General features: G+C 35.6%; 1 long non-coding RNA gene across 1 annotated transcript; it reads right to left on the bottom strand.

Moving 5' to 3' along the window:
• Window positions 9,434-11,092, bottom strand: LOC108662917. Its single transcript, XR_001928778.1, has 3 exons — window positions 11,056-11,092; window positions 10,763-10,838; window positions 9,434-9,449 (listed from the first exon to the last, which is right to left on the bottom strand). It is a non-coding gene; the product is annotated as an uncharacterized LOC108662917 (long non-coding RNA).

The following is a 20,278-nucleotide window of genomic DNA, read 5'->3' as shown; positions in this document are numbered from 1 at the left end:
CCTAAATTCGGTCAGCCATGAATCCTTCATGAGATCTTGAATTTTAACCATGGTAATTGAAAAAGAATGCATAGGAAAGGTAGATCACAGGCTAGAATTAAGAAATTGTACCTTTACTTGCTTAATTCCTTGAAATCCAATGAATTTTCTCTTGATTTTCTTCTCTAGGGTTTGTTCTACTCTTTTTCCCTTTTGTTCTTGCCTTGGCTGACCAAGAGAAATGAGATGGGAGAGTTTTAGTTGTGTTTATAAAGGAAAATATAGTAATATTAAAGCTTGACACTTGTCACCATGTGATTGGTCCATATATAAAACTTAATAATTAAGCATTTCTTCTCCACCCCATAAAATTCCTTAATTATCCAAAGTATAAAATGAATTTCATGGGTTTGACATGTGTCAAGGTGGTGTAAAATTCAAAAAATTCTAATTACGTCCTTGTGGACACGTGAAATGACCTTTTTGCCCTTATGTTCGAAAAAATGTTGAAATTAAAATTGTTCACTTATCAAGCTCAAATTATGCTCCAAATAGTCAAACTTGATCAAAATTTCATCCACCATCCCAAATTTTCCCTCAGGTGGAAAAATGACCATTTTACCCCTACGTTATGAAAATTCCAATTTAACTCTAAATTAATCCTTGAACTCCAAATCACCATATTAAGTCATTCTAAGATTCAATAACTCTCAATTGCATCTTAAAATGTTTATCTGAACTAGTTCAAGGCTTAAATCAACTTAGTTTTACCACTAGGTACACTACTGACTTTTGACGATTTTTCTAAGGTATTCAAATATGCAAGCATGTTGTCAAATACATGAATGACATGGCAAGTATATTATAGGGCTAGGCTTGATAGTACATCACTCGGGTATCTCCGCTGGAAATCGTGTCTCCTTTTCGAGATGTATAGACAAACCTGATGTAAATTATTAAGAATCATGTTGCAGACAATATATGTATATTTTGATGGGTAATGCCACTACGAGTTGGCAATGATTAGCATTATTTGATTCAAAATAATGGAATGTGCCTTTAATAACTTTGATGGAATGATGAACAAGTCATATTAATAGGCTTGCTCGGGCTTAGTGGACTACGTCCATTGGGATCATGCATCAGTCATGGCCCGAAATTTGGGTCCTGACAAACTTGGTATTAGAGCCCTTGGTTGTCTAGGTCTTAGGACTTGCTTTTGTTGGTCCAACGGAGTGTTGGGTCTTTATGTGGGAACTTCAGTTGTGAAGTGTGAACCACGGCACACTTTACAACTAAGGGACCGCATAGATTCCCTATCTTAGAAACCACATTTTTCCTTTATATATGATTATAGAAAAATATGTTTAATAATAGGTGTTTGCTTTTGTCTAGGTAAGAATGTCGCCTAAGACACGAGCTGCCTCAAGACTGATGGAGGAGCAAGATGCCTCTAATGAGATGACAGACAGGCCACGGGCATAAACCCTTAGGGGGCGAGGTAGACATGGCAGGGTCACTAGGCCGGTGAGGGCGGATACGCTTATGAGTAGGCGAGAAGAAGGACAGTCTTCGGGTGATGTAGATAGACAACCAACTGGGGGTATTACCATTGAGGATTTGGCAGCAAGCCTAAAGGGAGTCAACCAGGTTGTAGAGATGATGGCGACCCGTATGGATGATATACAGAGGGTATGTCACGACCCGGTACTCCCCTTGAGCCAGTGACAACCGCCGTGGTGTTCTGATAAACACTCATTACCCGAAATGCCAACCGAAACCCCGCAAGGTTTAATATCAGTTTCTCATTTCCCTTACAAATAACCATTGCCAAATATCATGTTCTAAAAGATTTTAAGCTATTTCCAAGCCAAAACAATAAAAAAAAATAATTTTCGACCCATAGGGGTATTTTGGTCATTTTTCCTTGAAAATTTTAAACCCAGCTAATTATGTAGTATACAAGTGCAAAACACATATTTCAAAATCAAAAATACATTTAGATGTCTAAAACATTCGTTTAAAGTGAAATTATGACTGTTAGAATAAAATAAAAATATTAAACAAAATATTCTATTTTCTTATAAAATAATATTTTAAAAACATTGCGTAAATAATTTTTACAACATAAACGCAAAATAAATTCCTACATACAGTAGTACAGATAACCAAAGTATGAAATTTAATCCACAGTGACATGTGCACCCCCAAATGACAAAAATGAACGAAAGCTGCAAACCTACAGTTTTTGAGGAAGTAAAGCCAACTATAGCCTTCGACGATATCAGCTATCTACACACTATCCTGAGCCTGAAATGGGTGGAAATGAGGGTGGTGAGATTATATAATCCCAGTGAGCAAACAAATACCATCTAAAATATCTAGAGCTGAGCAAATGGAGACATATAAAATAGTTTAACATATTGTAATTCAACGCCTTTCAGCTCATTTCAACCAAATAAAATCAATTCATATAAATCGAGTAATCAACATGGCTTATGAATTTCTTAAAACTTTGGCTCGTGCTATAACTCATACTCAGTGATACCTTGTGCCGGGCATCCAACCGAGTCCGCCAAGGCTGTTAAAAAGTTATGTACGCATAATCATATTTTTATTTAGAAAACATAGTCGTTCCTTGGCGTTGGTTGAGTTTTCTCTCACGTGGTGGTTTAGCATGAAGTGAACCCTAAACTTTACCCCAAGAGATACCCTACGTACCTCTCTGATCGAGGTAAGAATATGATGGGGTTTACCGTGCCCCTCTAAAAGGTTGGTCCACAAAAACCCCTCACTGTAGTGACTAATTAATATCCCACCAATTCAATAAAATTTGCAATAGCATGACATGGCAATTATTTTATTTTACAGCCTCTCAAGGCAAATCAACAGTTCATACATTTTCAGCACATTTGCCAATTCAACCATTCATGCCAATATTATCATAAGCCATTCAATTAGAACCATAATTTCACAATACATCAAATGGTCTCCAATTACTCTATTTTCAAAGCCATCATTCAATTTCTAGATAATTTTATAAAATCATTTCATTTAATCACATTTTTTTTTAGTAAAACATAAAGATTTATCATTTAACCTCATTTTTCATAAAATCACAAAATTGGATAAAAATTCACTTTAGATAATTAAGACGATAGTAAAGTTACTCTCTATTTCGAGAGTCGAATTTCTAGAGTACTCCGACTATCGATCCTCGAGTACAATTTCTTTGCCCTTGTCGGAGGATTCACCACCTAGACATAAGGCAAAATCAAACTATTTACCACATTGGTGCTAAACTGTTATAAAACTATATGGATGCATGAAATCGAATGCAAAATGCATTGGTAACCATCTAACCCCGGTATTGGCCTAATTCGTCTTATCATTTGATTAATTGGCCAACATATCCAATTTAGCTCCAAATTGCTCCATTTCTTTTCCAATACCTTAATTCACCAAACACAAGTCAAATAACCTAAAATTTGGCAAGACCATCTTCACTTTTCTTCTTAGAATTCTCGATCAATAATGGTGCATTAACACCGTGATTTTTCCTACTACTTTTCCACACCATAATTCATCATTTTCTAACCAATTCTCTTAAAATAAAAATCAAATTCATCCTCACTCAATACAAGGTAGGTTCGACCATTGATGGGTGATGGGGAAAATGAATTTTTTTCTTGTTTTTTGCTTCTAGACATGGTAAACTAACTAAAAACACTAACATAACTTGAAATCAAATCAATCCAACATCATTCTCTCTCCATACCCATTCGGCTAGCCATGAATTCACCATGAAAACATGAAATTTAACCATGGAAAATAAGGAGAAATGCTTAAGGAAAACAGATTTCAAGTTTAAATTGAGAAATCTTACCTTTTTCACTTGTTTTCCTTGATTTTCCACACTTTTTCTCTTGAAATTCTCCACCTAGGGTTTGTTCTCTTCCTTTTTCCCTTTGTTCTTGGTGTGGCCGAACATAAAGAGTGAAATAAGAGAGGTTTGTGCTGGTTTTTAATGTAATTTATAAACAAATCTAAGCTTGCCACTTGTCACTATCCCATTGGTCCATTTTTAAACTTAACAATTAAGCAATCCCTCTCCACCACATAAAATCCTTCAATTCTCCACAATAATAATAGTTGAAATTCATGTGTTGGACAAGTGCCAGATGGTGTAAAATTACAATTTTGCCCTTAGGGTGGCAAAATGACTATTTTACCCCTATGCTCGAAAAAATGTTGGAATTAAAATTTTTTCACTTCTCAAACTCAAATTATATTCTAAATAGTCAATATTGATCAATCTTAGTAAAAAATTTCATCCAACACTCACATCTTAACCTCGGGTGGAAAAATGACCATTTTACCCCCAGATCATGAAAATTCCAATTTGACTCCAAATCGATCCTCAAATTCCGAATCACCATTTTAAGTCATTCTGGGACTTTAAAATTCTCAATTTCATCTTAAAATCTCTCTGTGATTTAGTTCGAGGCTTAGTTCAACTTAGATATACTCTTAAGTACACTACTGACTTTTGACGATTTTTTAGGGCTTTCCTAGCATGCAAACATGCTATCCATCACATGTATGTTATGACAAGTATTTTATAAGATCAGGCTTTACAGCACTACCCCCCATTAAAATAAAATTTTGACCTTAAAATTTCATTTATCGGATTCCAAGAAAAGATGTGGATATCGGTCTCTCATCTGGTGCTCGACTTCCTACGTCATCTCTTCCATTCGAGCATTCTTCCATAACACTTTAACCATTGGAATGCTCTTGTTCCTCAACACTCGATCCTTTCGATCTAGAATGCGTACAGGTTACACCTTGAACTTCAAATCTTCATGCAACTCAATCAAAGGTGTCTCTAGAATATGGGAAGAATCAGGAAAATACTTTTTCAACATCGAGACGTGGAAGACATTATGGATCCGATCTAACTTCGGGGGTAATTCAAGTCTGTAAGCCATTGGTCCAATCCTTTCTATGATATGAAAGGGTCCAATATATCTCGGATTGAGCTTTTCCCGCTTCGCGAATCAAATCACACCTTTTATTATCCAATACATACCACAATTTATCATAATAGTGTAATCAAATAAAATTTAATACTTAAAATTTTCAAATTATTACCTTTCCAAGGAGAAACCTTAAGAAAAACCTTATCATCCACTTCAAATTCCAAATCTTTTATCCGTCTATCAAAACAAGTCTTCTGCATATCTTGAGCTATCTTTAATCGCTCTCGGATAATCTTGATCTTGTCATTAGTCAAGTCAATCAATTCTACATTAATCAATTTCCTCTCACCCACTTCATCCCAACGAATGGAGTTCGACACTTCCTTCCATATAGAGCCTCGTATGGTGCCATCCCAATACTAGACTGAAAACTATTATTATACGTGAACTCCACCAACGGCAAGTGTTTGTCCCAACTCCCAATGAAGTCACTGACACAGGCTCGTAACATATCTTCTAGAGTCTAAATAGTCCTTTCAGATTGACCATCAATCTGCAGATGAAAGGCAATGCTAAATCTCAAATTAGTTTCGAGAGCTTCCTAAAATTTTGGCCAAAATCGAGAAGTAAACCGAGGGTCTCGATCTGACACAATAGAAACTGGAACTCCATGTAATCTAACAACCTCATCTATATAAAGTCTAGCCAGTTTCTCAATAGAATACGTGCTATGGATAGCTAAAAAATGGGCGGACTTAGTCAATCTATCCACAATCACCCAAATAGCATCTTTCCCACTCTGTGTTTGCGATAAACCCAATACAAAGTCCATAGTCACGTGTTTCCACTTCCATTCCAGAATAGGTAAAGGTTGAAGAGTACCTGATGGTTTCTGATGTTCCGCCTTAATCTGTTGGCATGTGAGACATTTCGCTACAAACTCTACTACGTCTCGTTTCATACCCAGCCACCAATAACTTTCCTTAATAGTCCAATACATCTTGGTGCTTTCGAGATGTAAAGCATAGGCGGAAGAATGAGCTTCCTCCAAAATAGCTAGTCTCAACTGATCATCCTTAGGGACACAAATTCGGTCTCTAAGCATCAAAGTACCATCATCACTGAGTCTAAACTCACTAGTTTCTCCATCTTGCAGCTTTGGAACTTCCTGTTTCAACTCATCATTGGATTTCTATAATTTTCTGATTTGATCCAACAATGAAGGTCTCACAACAAAACTAGCAAGTAGGGTTCCATCCTCACCATTATTCAACTAGATCCCTAAAGAGTTCATCTCAAGTAACATCGAAAAATGAGAACTCTGAAGTGTTGCTAACGAAGATGAGTGTAAAGCCCGACCTTATAAAATACTTGTCATGACATACATGTGATGGATAGCATGTTTACATACTATGAGAGCCTCAAAAAATCGACAAAAGTCGATAGTGTACCTGAAGGTACAATAAAGTTGATCTAAGCCTCGAACTAGGTCAAATAGGGATTTTAAGGTGAAATTCAAAATTCTACAATGCAGGAATGAATTAAAATGGTGATTTGGAGTTTGAAGATCAATTCGGAGTCAAACCGACATATTCACTATCTAGGGACAAAATGATAATTTTGCCACCTCAAGGGCAAATCTATAAATTTTCACCCCCGATACTTGTCAAGACCAAGGGATTTTATTCATCATAGAAATGGATAAATATGAGAAAATGTGTGGTGGAGAATTAAAGAATTAAAAGATAAATATTTAAAGTGTGGACCAATCACAAAGTGCCCGTGTCAAGCTTTATTATCTTATTATTAAGCTATAAAAATCAACATAGAATTAGCCCATTCTCACTATAAGGGTCGGCCAAGCAAGAAAACAAGAGAGGAAAGAAAGAAAATAAGGAAAACAAACCCTAGCCAAGAAAAATTCAAGAAAAAGTGTGAAAATCCAAGGAATTAAGCAAGGTAAAGTGAAATTCTTTATTTTTACTTGAGATTTACAATACCCATGCTTTATTTTCTTATTTTTATGGTTGAGAAGCATGATTTCATAGTGAATAAGTGGTAGGCCGAATGGGTATGGTGAGAGAAATGATGTTGGAATTGTTTGATTTTAAGTTATGTTAGTGATTAAGGTTAGTTTAGCATATTTAGTAGCAAAACAACAAGGAAAGAATCCATTTTCCCCATGAATCTTCGTTGATGTGTGTGGGTGATGGATTGTTATTATTTCAAGAGAAATGGCTTAGAAAATGATGAATAATAGTGAGAAAATTAAGTAGGAAAATCACGGTGTTAGTGCACTGTAATGGCCAAATTTTTCCATGAAGAAATTGGAGGGTTTTGATACTAAAATTGGTGTTATTTGAATAATGTTTGGTGAATTGAGGTATTAGAAAAGAAATGGAGTAATTTGGGATTAAATTGGATGCATTAGTAATTAAATCGGGTGATAGGCCGAATTAGGTCAACATCGCATTTAAGCAATTGACCGAGCATTCCATGCATTCATTTAGATTTAGAGGGTCTGAAATAGTTTATAACAAATTGACACAAATTATTGAATTTTGTGTCATGTGTGATGTATAAGCGGTGGGCTATTTGATAAGGATAAAGAGATTACAAAATGGTCATTTTGCCACCCGAGGTTAAAATGGTCAATTTGATAAGGATAAGCGGTGGGCTATTTGATAAGGAAGAAGTTTTTGATCAAGATTGACTATTTAGAACATAATTTGAGTTTGAGAAGTGAAGAATTTTAATTCTGACATTTTTTCGAGGATAAAGGCAAAATAGTCATTTTGCTGCCCAAGGGCAAAATTGTAATTTTTCACCACCCAACACTTGTCCAGCACATGGATTTTACCCAATATTATTATGGATAATTTATGAAATTTAAGTGGTGGAGAGAGATTGCTTAATGGGTAAGCATGACACATGGACCAATGGAATGGTGACTTGTGTCAAATTCTCATCCATTTATTATTTTCCTTATAAATTAGCACAAAATTAGCCCATTTCTCTTCATATGGCCAGCCAAAGGAAGAACAAAGTAAGAACAAAGGAAGAAAAGGGAAGAACAAAACCGTAGGTGGAAAAATTTAAGGGAAAAGTGTGAAAATTCAAGGAAACAAGTGAAAAAAAGGTAAGATTTTTAAATTAAACTTGAGATCTCTCTAAGATTTTTAAATTAAACTTGAGATCTCTCTTTCTTAAGCATTTTTTCTTATTTTTCGTGGTTGAACCATATGAAATCATGATGAATCCCTTGCTGCTGAACACTTAGAGGGAAGTTTTGATGCTTGATTTGGTTAGATTTCAATGTATTTTAGTGTTTTTAGATAGTTAGTGATGTGTAGCATGAAAAGCCAACAAGAAAAATTCATTTTTTCCCATTACCCATCATTGGTCAAATTTTCCCTGTAAAGTGTGGATGGTGGATTTGATTTTATTTCAAGTGAATTGGTTAGGAAATGATGAATTATGGTGAGAAAATCAAGTAGGAAAAATCATAGTGTTGATGCACTCACCATGGTCGAAATTCTCAAGGAGAAATGTGAGGATGGTTTTGCTAAATTTTATGTTATTTGACTTATGTTTGATGATTTGGAGAATTGGAAGAAATGGAATTATTTGGAGTTGAATTGGACATATTGGCCAATTAATCGGGTGATAGATCGAATTAGGCCAATATCGTTTTATTTAGGTACACAATTGAACTTGTGTAGAATACCGTGTTTAGACGATAATTTGAACAATTTGCATTCCATTTCATGCATTAGTAAAGAGCCTGAAATAGATTTATAATGGTATGACACAATATATTGAATTATGTGTCATGTATTGTATATAGGTGGTGAGCCCTCTAACAAGGGTAAAGACGTTGTGTTAGAGGACTGAGAATAGGAGTATTTCAAACTCCTGATACTGTGAGTAACCTTACTATCATCTTAATTATCTAAAGTGATTTTTATCCGATTTTGTGATTTTATGGAAAATGAGTTTAAATGGTAAATCTTTATGTTTTATAAGAAAAATGTGATTAAATGTAAATGATTTTATAAAATTATCTTGAAATTAAAAGATGGTTTTGAAAATAAAGTAATTGGAGACCATTTGTCACGACCTAAATTTTCGGGCCATGACCGGCGCAAGGGCCAAATAAACATAGTCTATTAAGCCCAAGCAAGCCTATCGATTATCCTACTCATCATTCCATCAAATATTGCTAAGTCATATTTCATAATTTTGAATCAAAATAGTAATATACATTGCCAACTCGTATTGGCATTACTCCTTAAAAATTTACATACAATGTCTACAACATGTATTCTAATAATTTACATTAAGTTTGTCCATACAAAACAAAATAACACTCGACTTCCAGCGGAGGGACTCGGATGAATGTACAGCTACTGAATGCTGAGACACCTACCAAAAGATGGACACAGGTCTACAAGGACACCTCGTCCTAATTACCAGCTGCCTCGTGATCTGAAAACATGAATTTGAAAATGGTGAGTATAAACCCAGTGAGTGAACGAGGAAGGGAACAAGCATACCATTAGGAATCTTTAATGAAATCTTGATGCATTCTTTTTCAAAACAATGCAGTTTTTTTTATTCCTATTAAAAACCCCTCATCAAGCCTTTAAATGATTAATCATTTAAGAATCATTAACCCATACATAACGAACCATTTGAAGAATAAAAGCTTCAATATTAGACAAGTAAGTCAAATACGACAACGAATCTTCGCTGCAGCGAAAAGGCATTCTCACTGCAGTGAGAATGAATTTTCGATGCAGCGACATTGGAATTTAGTTATTAACCGAACGAGGGTTTCTCAACTGGTCGAGGATTTCTCACTAAACCTCCTCATTTTAAACTTAACTCATTTAGTCCTTAATGTTGGAAGTCCATGCTCTGATATGGTAGCAAAGTAGTGAAAGATAGATCAACAATTGGACAAGATAGGAGACTAAAACAGAAGGTTTTTCACTGCAACGAGATTCAATCTCACTAGAGCGAAATTTCAACCCAAAAACAGAATGTTTCTCACTACAGCGAGATTGAATCTCGCTGCAGCAAAATTGCAACCCAGAAAATAGAAAGTTTCTCACTGCAGTGAGATGCTACAGTGTCATTCTCGCTGTAGCAAAAATGCATCCTTGCTACAGCTAGTTTTTGACCAGTGTACCCCTCTAAATCTGAGAGTTTCTTGCTACAGCGAGAATGATTCTCGCTCTAGCGAAATACAGGGCATCAATGCAAAATTTACCTTTCTCCCAAAGGAAAAACCACCCTGCCAAAAGGTCCAAACCAACATGAAAACACATAACAATTTCTCAAGGTTTAACATGTCAAGTTTCACATGCATTACAACCATAACCCATTATCCATCAATTTCCTATAACACACATATTTACATATATATATATATACATATATACCCATCATCATCATCACCAGCTCATGCACACTCCCTACTCGCACATGGCTGGGTCATCACCGAGCTATGCGCACTCCCTATTCGCACATAACTGGGTCATCCTCAGCTTATGCACACTCCCTACTCGCACTTAGCCGAGTCAATATAATTACACAACATTATACTTAAGCATATATGTATATCAACATAATGCAGCCACATAGAAATCCATAATAATCACATTTCATAACATAAACCTTTTCTCAAAAGCTTGTTCCCAAGGCATTCATTTTCATGAAAAATTGTATAAAATCATTCAAACACTTTGTCAAATCCATCATATTCCCCAAATCAGTTTTGAAGGTGGTCCACTCACCAATTGATTGTAGAACCTTTAGTTGACTCAAATTGCCCTAATGATCCAATTGGAATGATGGTGCTTCCTTAAAAACCTAAGATCACATTAACATAAACAATAGATCAATTTACACACTATGAACTCTAAAAGTTATCTCTTAGCTAGTTTTCAATTGCCACTTTCAATGGCTATCTATGTTCACTATCTTAATCACTAAAAAGTAATGAACATGCTAAACAATAAAATAGCTCATAAATCATAATTACTAGCTATTTTCTGTAGTTAAAAATCAAACTTTGTGCATCACTCACCCTAGGGTTCCTTTGTAGTTGGATTCTCTTCCAATAGCTTCCAAATCAATAGAGTGATTCTCTCTTTCTCTCTATAGAATGCCTAACTATTGAGAGAAAATATGAAAACAAGATATTTCAAGGTTTTTGAAGTGAGAAGATGTAATAGCACAAGGGTTTATGGAAGGGTGCACCAAAAGCATGAAAATTGGAGCTAGAGAGAGAAAGTTGTGGAAGTTTGAAAATTTAGCTTCCATGGAGTTTGAAGAAACATGAGAGAGGAGAAGGGAAGAAGAAGACTAGCTGCTGGAAAATTCAAGAAGTTGCCAGAAATTCAAGGTATTTATAGGCAATCTTATCCTTTCTTTTAAAATTACAAAAATGCTCCTCCACCAATTAACTTACTCTCCTCCAATCTTTTATGCAATCTTTTTGCTCTTTTAACACTGGGACAATATCCATAATGGTCTAAACATGCTCGAGTTCATAAAAACTTAAAATTTTAATTCGAGGTGAAAAATGACCATTTTGCCCTTGTTATGAAAATTGTTGAAACTTCTAGTTTTCTTCGTGTTTTCATCAGCACACATCATTTATGTAGTCTTATACCCATTTAGACCTTAAAATATCATAAAACTTTCTTTTGGAAGCGTATTAGAGAATGACGAAACTACCCCTAGCTCGTATTATTACATCTATACTTAGTTACAAGCCTATAAAGGTTGAGGTCTCACACCATTTGATGTGTTGTAAATTTATGGTTCTAATTGAATGGCTTCTGATAATATTAGCATGAATGGTTGAATTGGAAAATGTGCTGAAAATGTATGAACTGTTAATTTGCCTTGAGAGGCTGTAAAATAAAATAATTGTCATGTCATGCTATTGCAAATTTTATTGAATTGATGGGCTTTTAATTAATCACTACAATCGGGGGTTTTTGTGTACTAGCCTTTTAGAGGGGCATGGTAAACCCCATTATATTCTTACCTCAATCGGAGAGGCGCGTAGGGTATCTCCTGGGGTAAAGTTTAGGGTTCACTTCACGCTAAACCACCACGTGAGGGAGAACTTAGCCAACGCCAAGAAACTGCTATGTTTTTTAAATAAAAACATGATTTATGTGTACATAACTTTTTAACAGCCTTGGCGGACTCAGTTGGGATAACCCTCAATCAAGGTATCCCTAATAACTGGGTATGAGAATGATTTTGGCACGAGCCAAAGCTTTTAAGAAATTCATAAGCCATGTTGATTACTCGATTTATATGAATTGATTTTATTTGGTTGAACAAGTTGAAAGGTGATGAATTATAGTATGTTAAACTATTTTATTTCTCTCCATTTACTCGACTTTAGACATTTTAAATGGTATTTGTTTACTGACTGGTATTATATAATCTCACCACCCTTCTTTCCACCTATTTCAGGCTCAGGATAGTCGGTAGATAGCTCATTTCATCGAGAGCTACCATTGGACTTGCATCCTCAAAAACTGTAGGTTTAACGCTTTTGATACTTTTGGTCGTTCGTGGGCCCACGTGTCACTGTAAATTAAATCTTATGCTTTGGTTATCTGTATTACAGTATGTATGAATTCATTTAGCTTTTACGCTATACAAATTATTTATCGGTAACTCTATAAATATTGTTTTATAAGAAAATAGAATATTTTATTGAATATTTTTATTATATTCAAATAGGTATAGTTTCACTTTAAATGAATGTTTTAGACGTTTAAACTTATTTTGATTACGGATTATGTGTTTTGTACTCGCCTACTACATTTTTAGTTGGTTTCGAAATTTTTGAGAAAAAATGACCAAAATGCCCCTGTGAGAAAAAAAATTATTTTTCTATTATTTTGATTTGGAAATAGTTTATAATCCCTCAAAACATGATACTTAACAACTGTTGCTCACAAGGGAGGTGCGAAAACTGATATTAAAGCCTTGCGAGGTTCCGGTTGGCATTCCGGGAATGAATGTTTATCGGGATGTCGCTGCGGTTATCACAGACTTGAAGGGAGTATCGGGTCGTGACACATATCTACACACCAAACTTCCAATCAATGTAATTGCCTTCTAACCATACCCATGACATCACAATAACACTACATATGCACGTAATCATTCTCACCATACTAGACCAATCATAAGCTTTAAATTGTAGCATTAAGCTTACCACTTGGTTTTAGCTTCAATTTCACTCAACGAAATTCATAATTTCCTCACACCCATGGTCACCATAGCTGCCACAAAATGATTCACACATCATTTTCCAAGAATTTTGTCACGACCCAAATTTCAAGCCATGACTGGCGCAAGAGCCCAATGACGTAGTCCATTAAGCCCAAGCAAGCCTATCTTTTTATCCTACTCCTTATTCCATCAAATATTACTAAGTCACAAATTATAACTTTAAATCAAAATAGTAATAGACGTTGCCAACTCGTATGGGCATTACTCATTTATTATATACATACATTGTCTACAACATGTATTCCAATAATTTACATTAGGTTCGTCTATACACAACAAAAGAATACTCGACTTCCAGCGGAGGGACTCGGATAATGTACAGCTACTGAATGCCGAGACACCTACCAAAAGATGGATACAAGTCTACAAGGACACCTCATCCTAGTTACTGGCTACCTCGTGATCTGAAAACATGAAGTTGAAAACGGTGAGTATAAACCCAATGAGTGAACAAGGAAGGGAACAAACATACCATAAGGAATCTTTAATGAAATCATGATGCATTCTTTTTCAAAACAATGCAATTTGTTTCTATTGTTATTAAAACCCCTCATCAAGCCCTTAAATGATTAATCATGTGAAAATCAAGGACCCATACATAACAAACCATTTGAAGAATGAAAACTTTAATATTACACAAGCAAGTCAAATACGACAACGAATCTTCGCTGCAGCGAAAATGAATTTTCTTTGTAGCGACGTTGGGATTTAGTTATTAGCCAAATGAGGGTTTCTCACTAAACCTCCCCATTTTAAACTTAACTCATTTAATCCTTAATGTTGGAAGTCCATGCTCCGATATGGTAGCAAAGAAGTGAAAGATAGGGCAGCAATTGGACAAGATAGAAGACCAAAACAGAAGGTTTTTCGCTGCAGCGAGACAACAAAATTGTAACCCAAAAACAGAAGGTTTCTCTCTGCAACGAAATTTCGCTGATGAAATAGAGAGTTTTTCACTACAGCGAGATTCCTTTTTGCTGCAGCGAGAAGCTACAGTGACTATCTCGCTGCAACGAAATACATTCTCGCTGCAGCAAGAACAAGTTCTGGTGAAGGTTCTCAAACCCTAGAGTTTCTCACTGCAACGAAAATAGAGCAACAAGAGAAAAGTTTCCCTTCACTCAACAAAAAGGCCATCCTGCTAAACCAACAAAATAAACATACAGCACATGAAAATTTCCAAAGTACAATGTATCAAAATTTTCATATATGTCAATCATATATCACATTCATAAGTTTTCATTTCATAAGCCTAGATATGCATAATTACATAGATAAACATCAACATCATCATAATCACACCTGGCTCATGTACATCCCCCCACATCGTGCACATAGTCGACACCATCGCGTGCATCCCCCCACATCTTGCACAATCAGTGCCATCATGTACATCCCCCCACATCGTGCACACGGGCACTATCATCATCCATCTCTCACGCCACCATCATCACCGACATGTGCATCCCCCCACATCGTGCACATACACGGTTACAGTCATTATACACAATATCATTCATCATGCACAACACACACATTTATATATCATCATACTACAATAATGCATGAGTCCATAGCAATCACATATCACAACATAAAACCATTTTTGCAAAAGCTTGTTCCTAAGGCACTTGTTTTTATGAAAAACTTGATAATTCATTCAAATAGGTGGCAAATACATTATATTTCCCAAAACAAGTTTTGAAAGCAGTCCACTCACCAATTGATTGTAGAGCCTTTAGATGACTCTAATTCCCCTAATTGTCCAAATGAGATGATAGGGCTTCCTTAGAACCTAGGATCACATTAGCATAATCAATAGGTCAATTTACACACTATGAACCCTAAAAGCTATCTCTTAGCTAGCTTTCAATTGCCACATTCAATGGCCATCTATGTTCACTATCTTAATCACTAAAAGTAATGAACATACTCAACAATAAAACAGCTCATAAATCCCAATTACTAGCCATTTTCTGTAGCTAAAAATCAAGCTTAATTCATCACTTACCCTAGGGCTCCTTTGTAGTCAAATTCTCTTCCAATAGTTTTCAAATAAATGGTGAAATTTTCTTTTTCTCTCTTTAAAACGTCCAACTTGTGAGAGAAAGTATAGAAATGAGATTTATCAAAGGTTTTGAAGTGAGAGGATGAAAGAGCACAAGGGTTTATGAAAGGGTGCACCAAAAGCATGAAAATTGAAGCTAGAGAGAGAAAGTTGTGGAAGCTTGAAGAAACTCCCATGGAGAAATTGAAGAAACGTGAGAGGGAAGATGGGAAGAAGAAGACTAGCTACTAGAAATTCAAGAAGGTGCTGGAAATTTCAAGATATTTATAGGCCAATCTTATCATTTCCCTTAAAATTACGAAAATGCCCTTCCACCAATTAACTTATTCTCCTCCAATCTTTTATGCAATCTTTTTGCTCTTTTAACACTGGGACAAGATCCATAATGGTCTAGACATGTTCGGGTTCATAAAAACTTAAAATTTTAACTTGAGGTGAAAAATGACCATTTTGCCCTTATTTTGAAAATTATTGAAACTTCTAGTTTTCTTCGTGTTTTCATCAGCACCCATCATTTATGCAGTCTTATACCCATTTAGACCTTAAAATATCATAAAACTTTATTTTGGAAGCTTATTAGAGAAAAAGACAAAACTACCCTTGGCTCGTATTATTACATCTATGCTTAGTTACAATCCTATAGAGGTTGGGGTCTCACAAATTTAACCAACCATAAGCTTAAAAACACAAAATCCTTACCTTAGCTTGCTTGAATTACAAAACTAAGCTTTTCTTCCTTTTTCTCTTTTTTTCTTTCTTCTCTTTCTAGGGTTTACATGTGCTGAAAATTAGGGTTTAAAACTTTAGGTTTAGTGCCCAAGAAGTTTGGAGAAGAAAGAAGTTAGAAAAGAAAGGAAATAAGAAGAAAACAAGGAAAAGAAATTGAAAAACTCCATTTTCATGTTGGTAAAGGTGAATATGGCATTGGGTGGGGAGGAAGAAAAAAAAAGTTGCTGGAAGCTGCTGGAAAAAAATTAGAAGAAGCTATTGAAAAATGATATTTATAGCCAAAGCTTATCCAATTTTTCATGCAATTACAATAATGCCCTTAACAAGGCCACTTGTCTTCTTCCTCATTTTCTTGTTCAATCTTTTTACTCTTTTGACATTGGGAAAAAGTCCAAAATCGTCTGAAAGAGGTCCCTTAAGTAGCCCCCAAAAATCCTAGCTTCAAAAATCCCTTAAACTTGTTATTTGTGGAAATTACGGTGAGGGCCACGGCTCTCAATTTCCAGCGCCGTCCAACTTTGTTCTTCTAGTGCAGTACTTTTACTTTGACAAAGGTTTTTGACCACCTTCCTATTAAAACTGGGCAAAGTGTAAACTTCAAATTGTAGCCCTGCCTCTTAGTTTTCTAATGGTTCAAAAATCATGTCATTTGGACTCCTCTAGTGGGAGCTATGCGTGAAAAACTGAAACATATGCAAATAAAACAACAGCCCATTATGCACCTTTCTTCACCCATTGAAATTATTTTTGAATCCTACTCCTATAATGACATAAAATAATTAAAAGTAATGTAAAACTAGCATCATTAGCTCAAATTAAACCTCTAAACATAAGTTTCACCTCGAGTTACGTGTCTATGAAGGTCAAGGTTTCATACGTAAGCTTTATTAGCCACCATATCAAAGTACGGGATACTACAGTCTTAACGCTATAGCGTTGGGTAGTCAGCACTGCGACATTGCAGCTACTAGAATTTACCTCATCAAATTGATTCTTCTACCCTTAAGGCTACTACACTAACTCTCAACCACATGGCTTTCTCTTAAGCCTATACCACAGTTTCCATCAGCATCTGTATCTTCATTTTGCTTATCACATGCTCTAGGCCAAGTCGATACTTTTAACTCATATTATCCTGTAACTCTGATCATTAATCACTAAGTCCCACCCTAGGATATCCTTTCCATAGGGTCTAATGAATTCACAACATACATATCACTACACAAATAATTATTCATTATTTATGGTATCCAACAATTCTTGTCATCCATAATTAATTATTTTTCTTGTCTAGTAACTCAAATAGTTATTGACTTTCAGCATAAATGGCCATAAAAATAGTTTATCATTCTCCACATTCTACATTCACAATCTTTATTACATCAAGAATTCTTCTTTCCCAAGTTCCATCATTTGCCTCTCTTAGTCTATATTTGTGCCAAATTAACATCTTATAATGTCATGGTACTATTTTGTAGTTCCCTCCATACTTAAATTTTACAATCCTTGACTTAATGATATCATCCATTCTAAGTGTTACCTATAGCCTCATTGATTTCTCCCATATCCTTCCGAATTGTAACTGTAACTGAGATTTCAAATTTCACCTTTCCACAATTAATTGGTAATCATTTGTCAAGTCTTGTAGTTGTTTGTCCCATTAATGACTTTCTATGTCGATCCTTAATAATTATCTAAGGCGACCAATGACGCCGCTAAGGTAAATATCCTTCCTCAATAATTATATTGTTAGTCTACCTTTGTCATACCAAAAGATTCCCATGCACATCCAGTCATTTTAACAGCTGCTTTATAATCCGTTCGAGTCATACAAAATAAAAGCCAACTCTTAACTCCTTTGTACAGATAACAACTACTATTTCCCTTATACAACACTTGCCTAGACTTAAAGTGACACAAACTTCAATGAAAACATTAAGTGTCTTTAGAATCCTCGTCGCCTTGATCTGAGCACATTGACGGATCCTCTTCCTTCTGAGATTTTCTCATTTTATCCTCAATCCAAGCTTGTTGTATTCTCATGCATTCCTCCCTACTCACAAGTGCAACACCTATGCCACAACTAGGAGGAAAGTGTCGGACAACAGATACTTTTCTAGGATGAATATTTCCCTTTGCAATTGCCTCTTTTACCTTTTCCTTAAACCTTTCCTCAGACCTTTGCAAAAGGAAATTCCTTACGACTTCTTAAATGTCAAACCTGTCCTCACTTTCAAGGCTTTCACTACTCTCAAAATTTTCCTTATTATGAAATCATTCTTCTAACTCCGATGGAATCCAGTCAATAGGAATCCATGATGGGCCACTTCTAAGACTACCTAAATTAAGGCACCATTGGCTCTTGGTAGTGGAATCTAATGATCCTTCGCTAGCACTATTGGGGCATCGGGACTACCGTTTCTTCTAGACATGGTGTGTGCGACAAGCGCACCTCCAAACCTATACGTAACCAAGCATTGGTTACTTATCCATTTATACATCATAAGAATAGGTAGGTTTCTAATGAAGTAGGGGCCATGTAGCCTCTCGTCCTTGACTTGCATTGCGCACCCACAATCCAAGGACAAGACTCTACACGGACTCTAACAACTCCGCTAACAGATGCAGGAATCGCTAGTACTCAACTAAACTTAGAGCTCTCATACCACCTTTGTCACAGCCCAATTTACGGGCCATGACTAGCGCAAGAGACCAATGGGCTCAACCCACTAAGTCCAAGCAAGCCTATTTATATAATCTTATACATTAATCCATATTTCTTTAAAATAAAAAATTCGTAATGTTCAAATATAGTTCCTTTGAAAACAATTCATAAAACCCAATTATGCATTCATAATGGCATCATCAACCATAATGTACATATATTGCTTGACAAATGAATCTTAATATTTCACATCAAGTATTCATATACACATAAATAGACCTTGACCATCATTGGAGTGACTCTGGGTACGGTTGCTAACATTTAGTGTCATGTTAAACCTACCGAGCAATGGATAGGGAGAAGCACCTCATTATAGTATCCAATCACCTTTAACTCAGAAAAACCTAAAACATGAAGTTTAAAAACATGAGTATAAACCCAGCGAGTGAACATAAAAAGGGAACAAGCAAGTAATACGGAAAGTTTTAGAAAACATAATGTAGTTAAGTTGAAAAAAATGTAATTTAGTTTAATTCTTATTAAAACCCCTCATTTAAACCCTTAGTTGGTTAATCACTTGATGATGAAGGATCCATGAACAACAAAGGATTTGAAGAGTGAAAATTTTAGTAGCATTCAAGCAAGTCTAGCATAATAGATTAATTCTTGCCACAGCGGAAAAGCATTCTCGCTGTAGTGAAATTCTGGCACAAATCATTAGTTGCCCGAGGGTTTCTCGCTGCAACGAGAATGTAGCGAAATTCTGGGGAGGGTTTAGAATGCAACAACCCTAGGGTTTCTCGCTGTAGCAAGAATCCATTTTCGCTGCAATGATATTCAGGGTAAATGAAAATAAAGGGGTTTTCACATGCCACAAAAATCCATTCCTGCCATATTGAACATCAAATTGAACACATTAACAATAATCAAGTTTTCTCAATATTGAATGCAATCACATATTATTTTCATAACCTTTTCATAACATATACAAAAAATTTCATAGCATATATGATCATCTCTACGGCATATATATACACAAGCATGTATACGCCCATAGGTTCTCAGCTCATGTGCCCTCCCACACCACACATAGCTAGATATAAACCACCACCAGTCATCAGCTCATGTGCACTCCCACACCGCACACAGTTGGAATCCCCCACAGGTCATCATCTCATGTGCACTCCCACACTGCACATAGCTTGAATCACCTATCATTACCGGCATGTGCCCTCCCACACTACATTCACTTGGTTATAATTACAAACAATATAACTGTGAGACCCTGTCAAGCTCGATTAAAAGACGGTATTGTATCGAGTGGTACAACTAAGTTAAATCGAGCCTTGAACTAGTTCAAATAGAAATTCTCAGAGGAATTTGAAAATTTTAAAACCAACAGAATGGCTTAGAATAGTGATTTGGAGTTCAAGGTCCAGTTTGGAGTCCATCAGAAAATTGACCAATTAGGGACAAAACGGTCATTTTACCATTTGATGATAAAATTGAGATTTTTAGCCA

The sequence above is a fragment of the Theobroma cacao genome, chromosome 7 (assembly GCF_000208745.1).
Source record: "Theobroma cacao cultivar B97-61/B2 chromosome 7, Criollo_cocoa_genome_V2, whole genome shotgun sequence".
Lineage (NCBI taxonomy): Eukaryota > Viridiplantae > Streptophyta > Magnoliopsida > Malvales > Malvaceae > Theobroma > Theobroma cacao.
The sequence above is the reverse complement of the archived record's forward strand: the minus strand, read 5'-3'. Positions and strand labels throughout refer to the sequence as shown.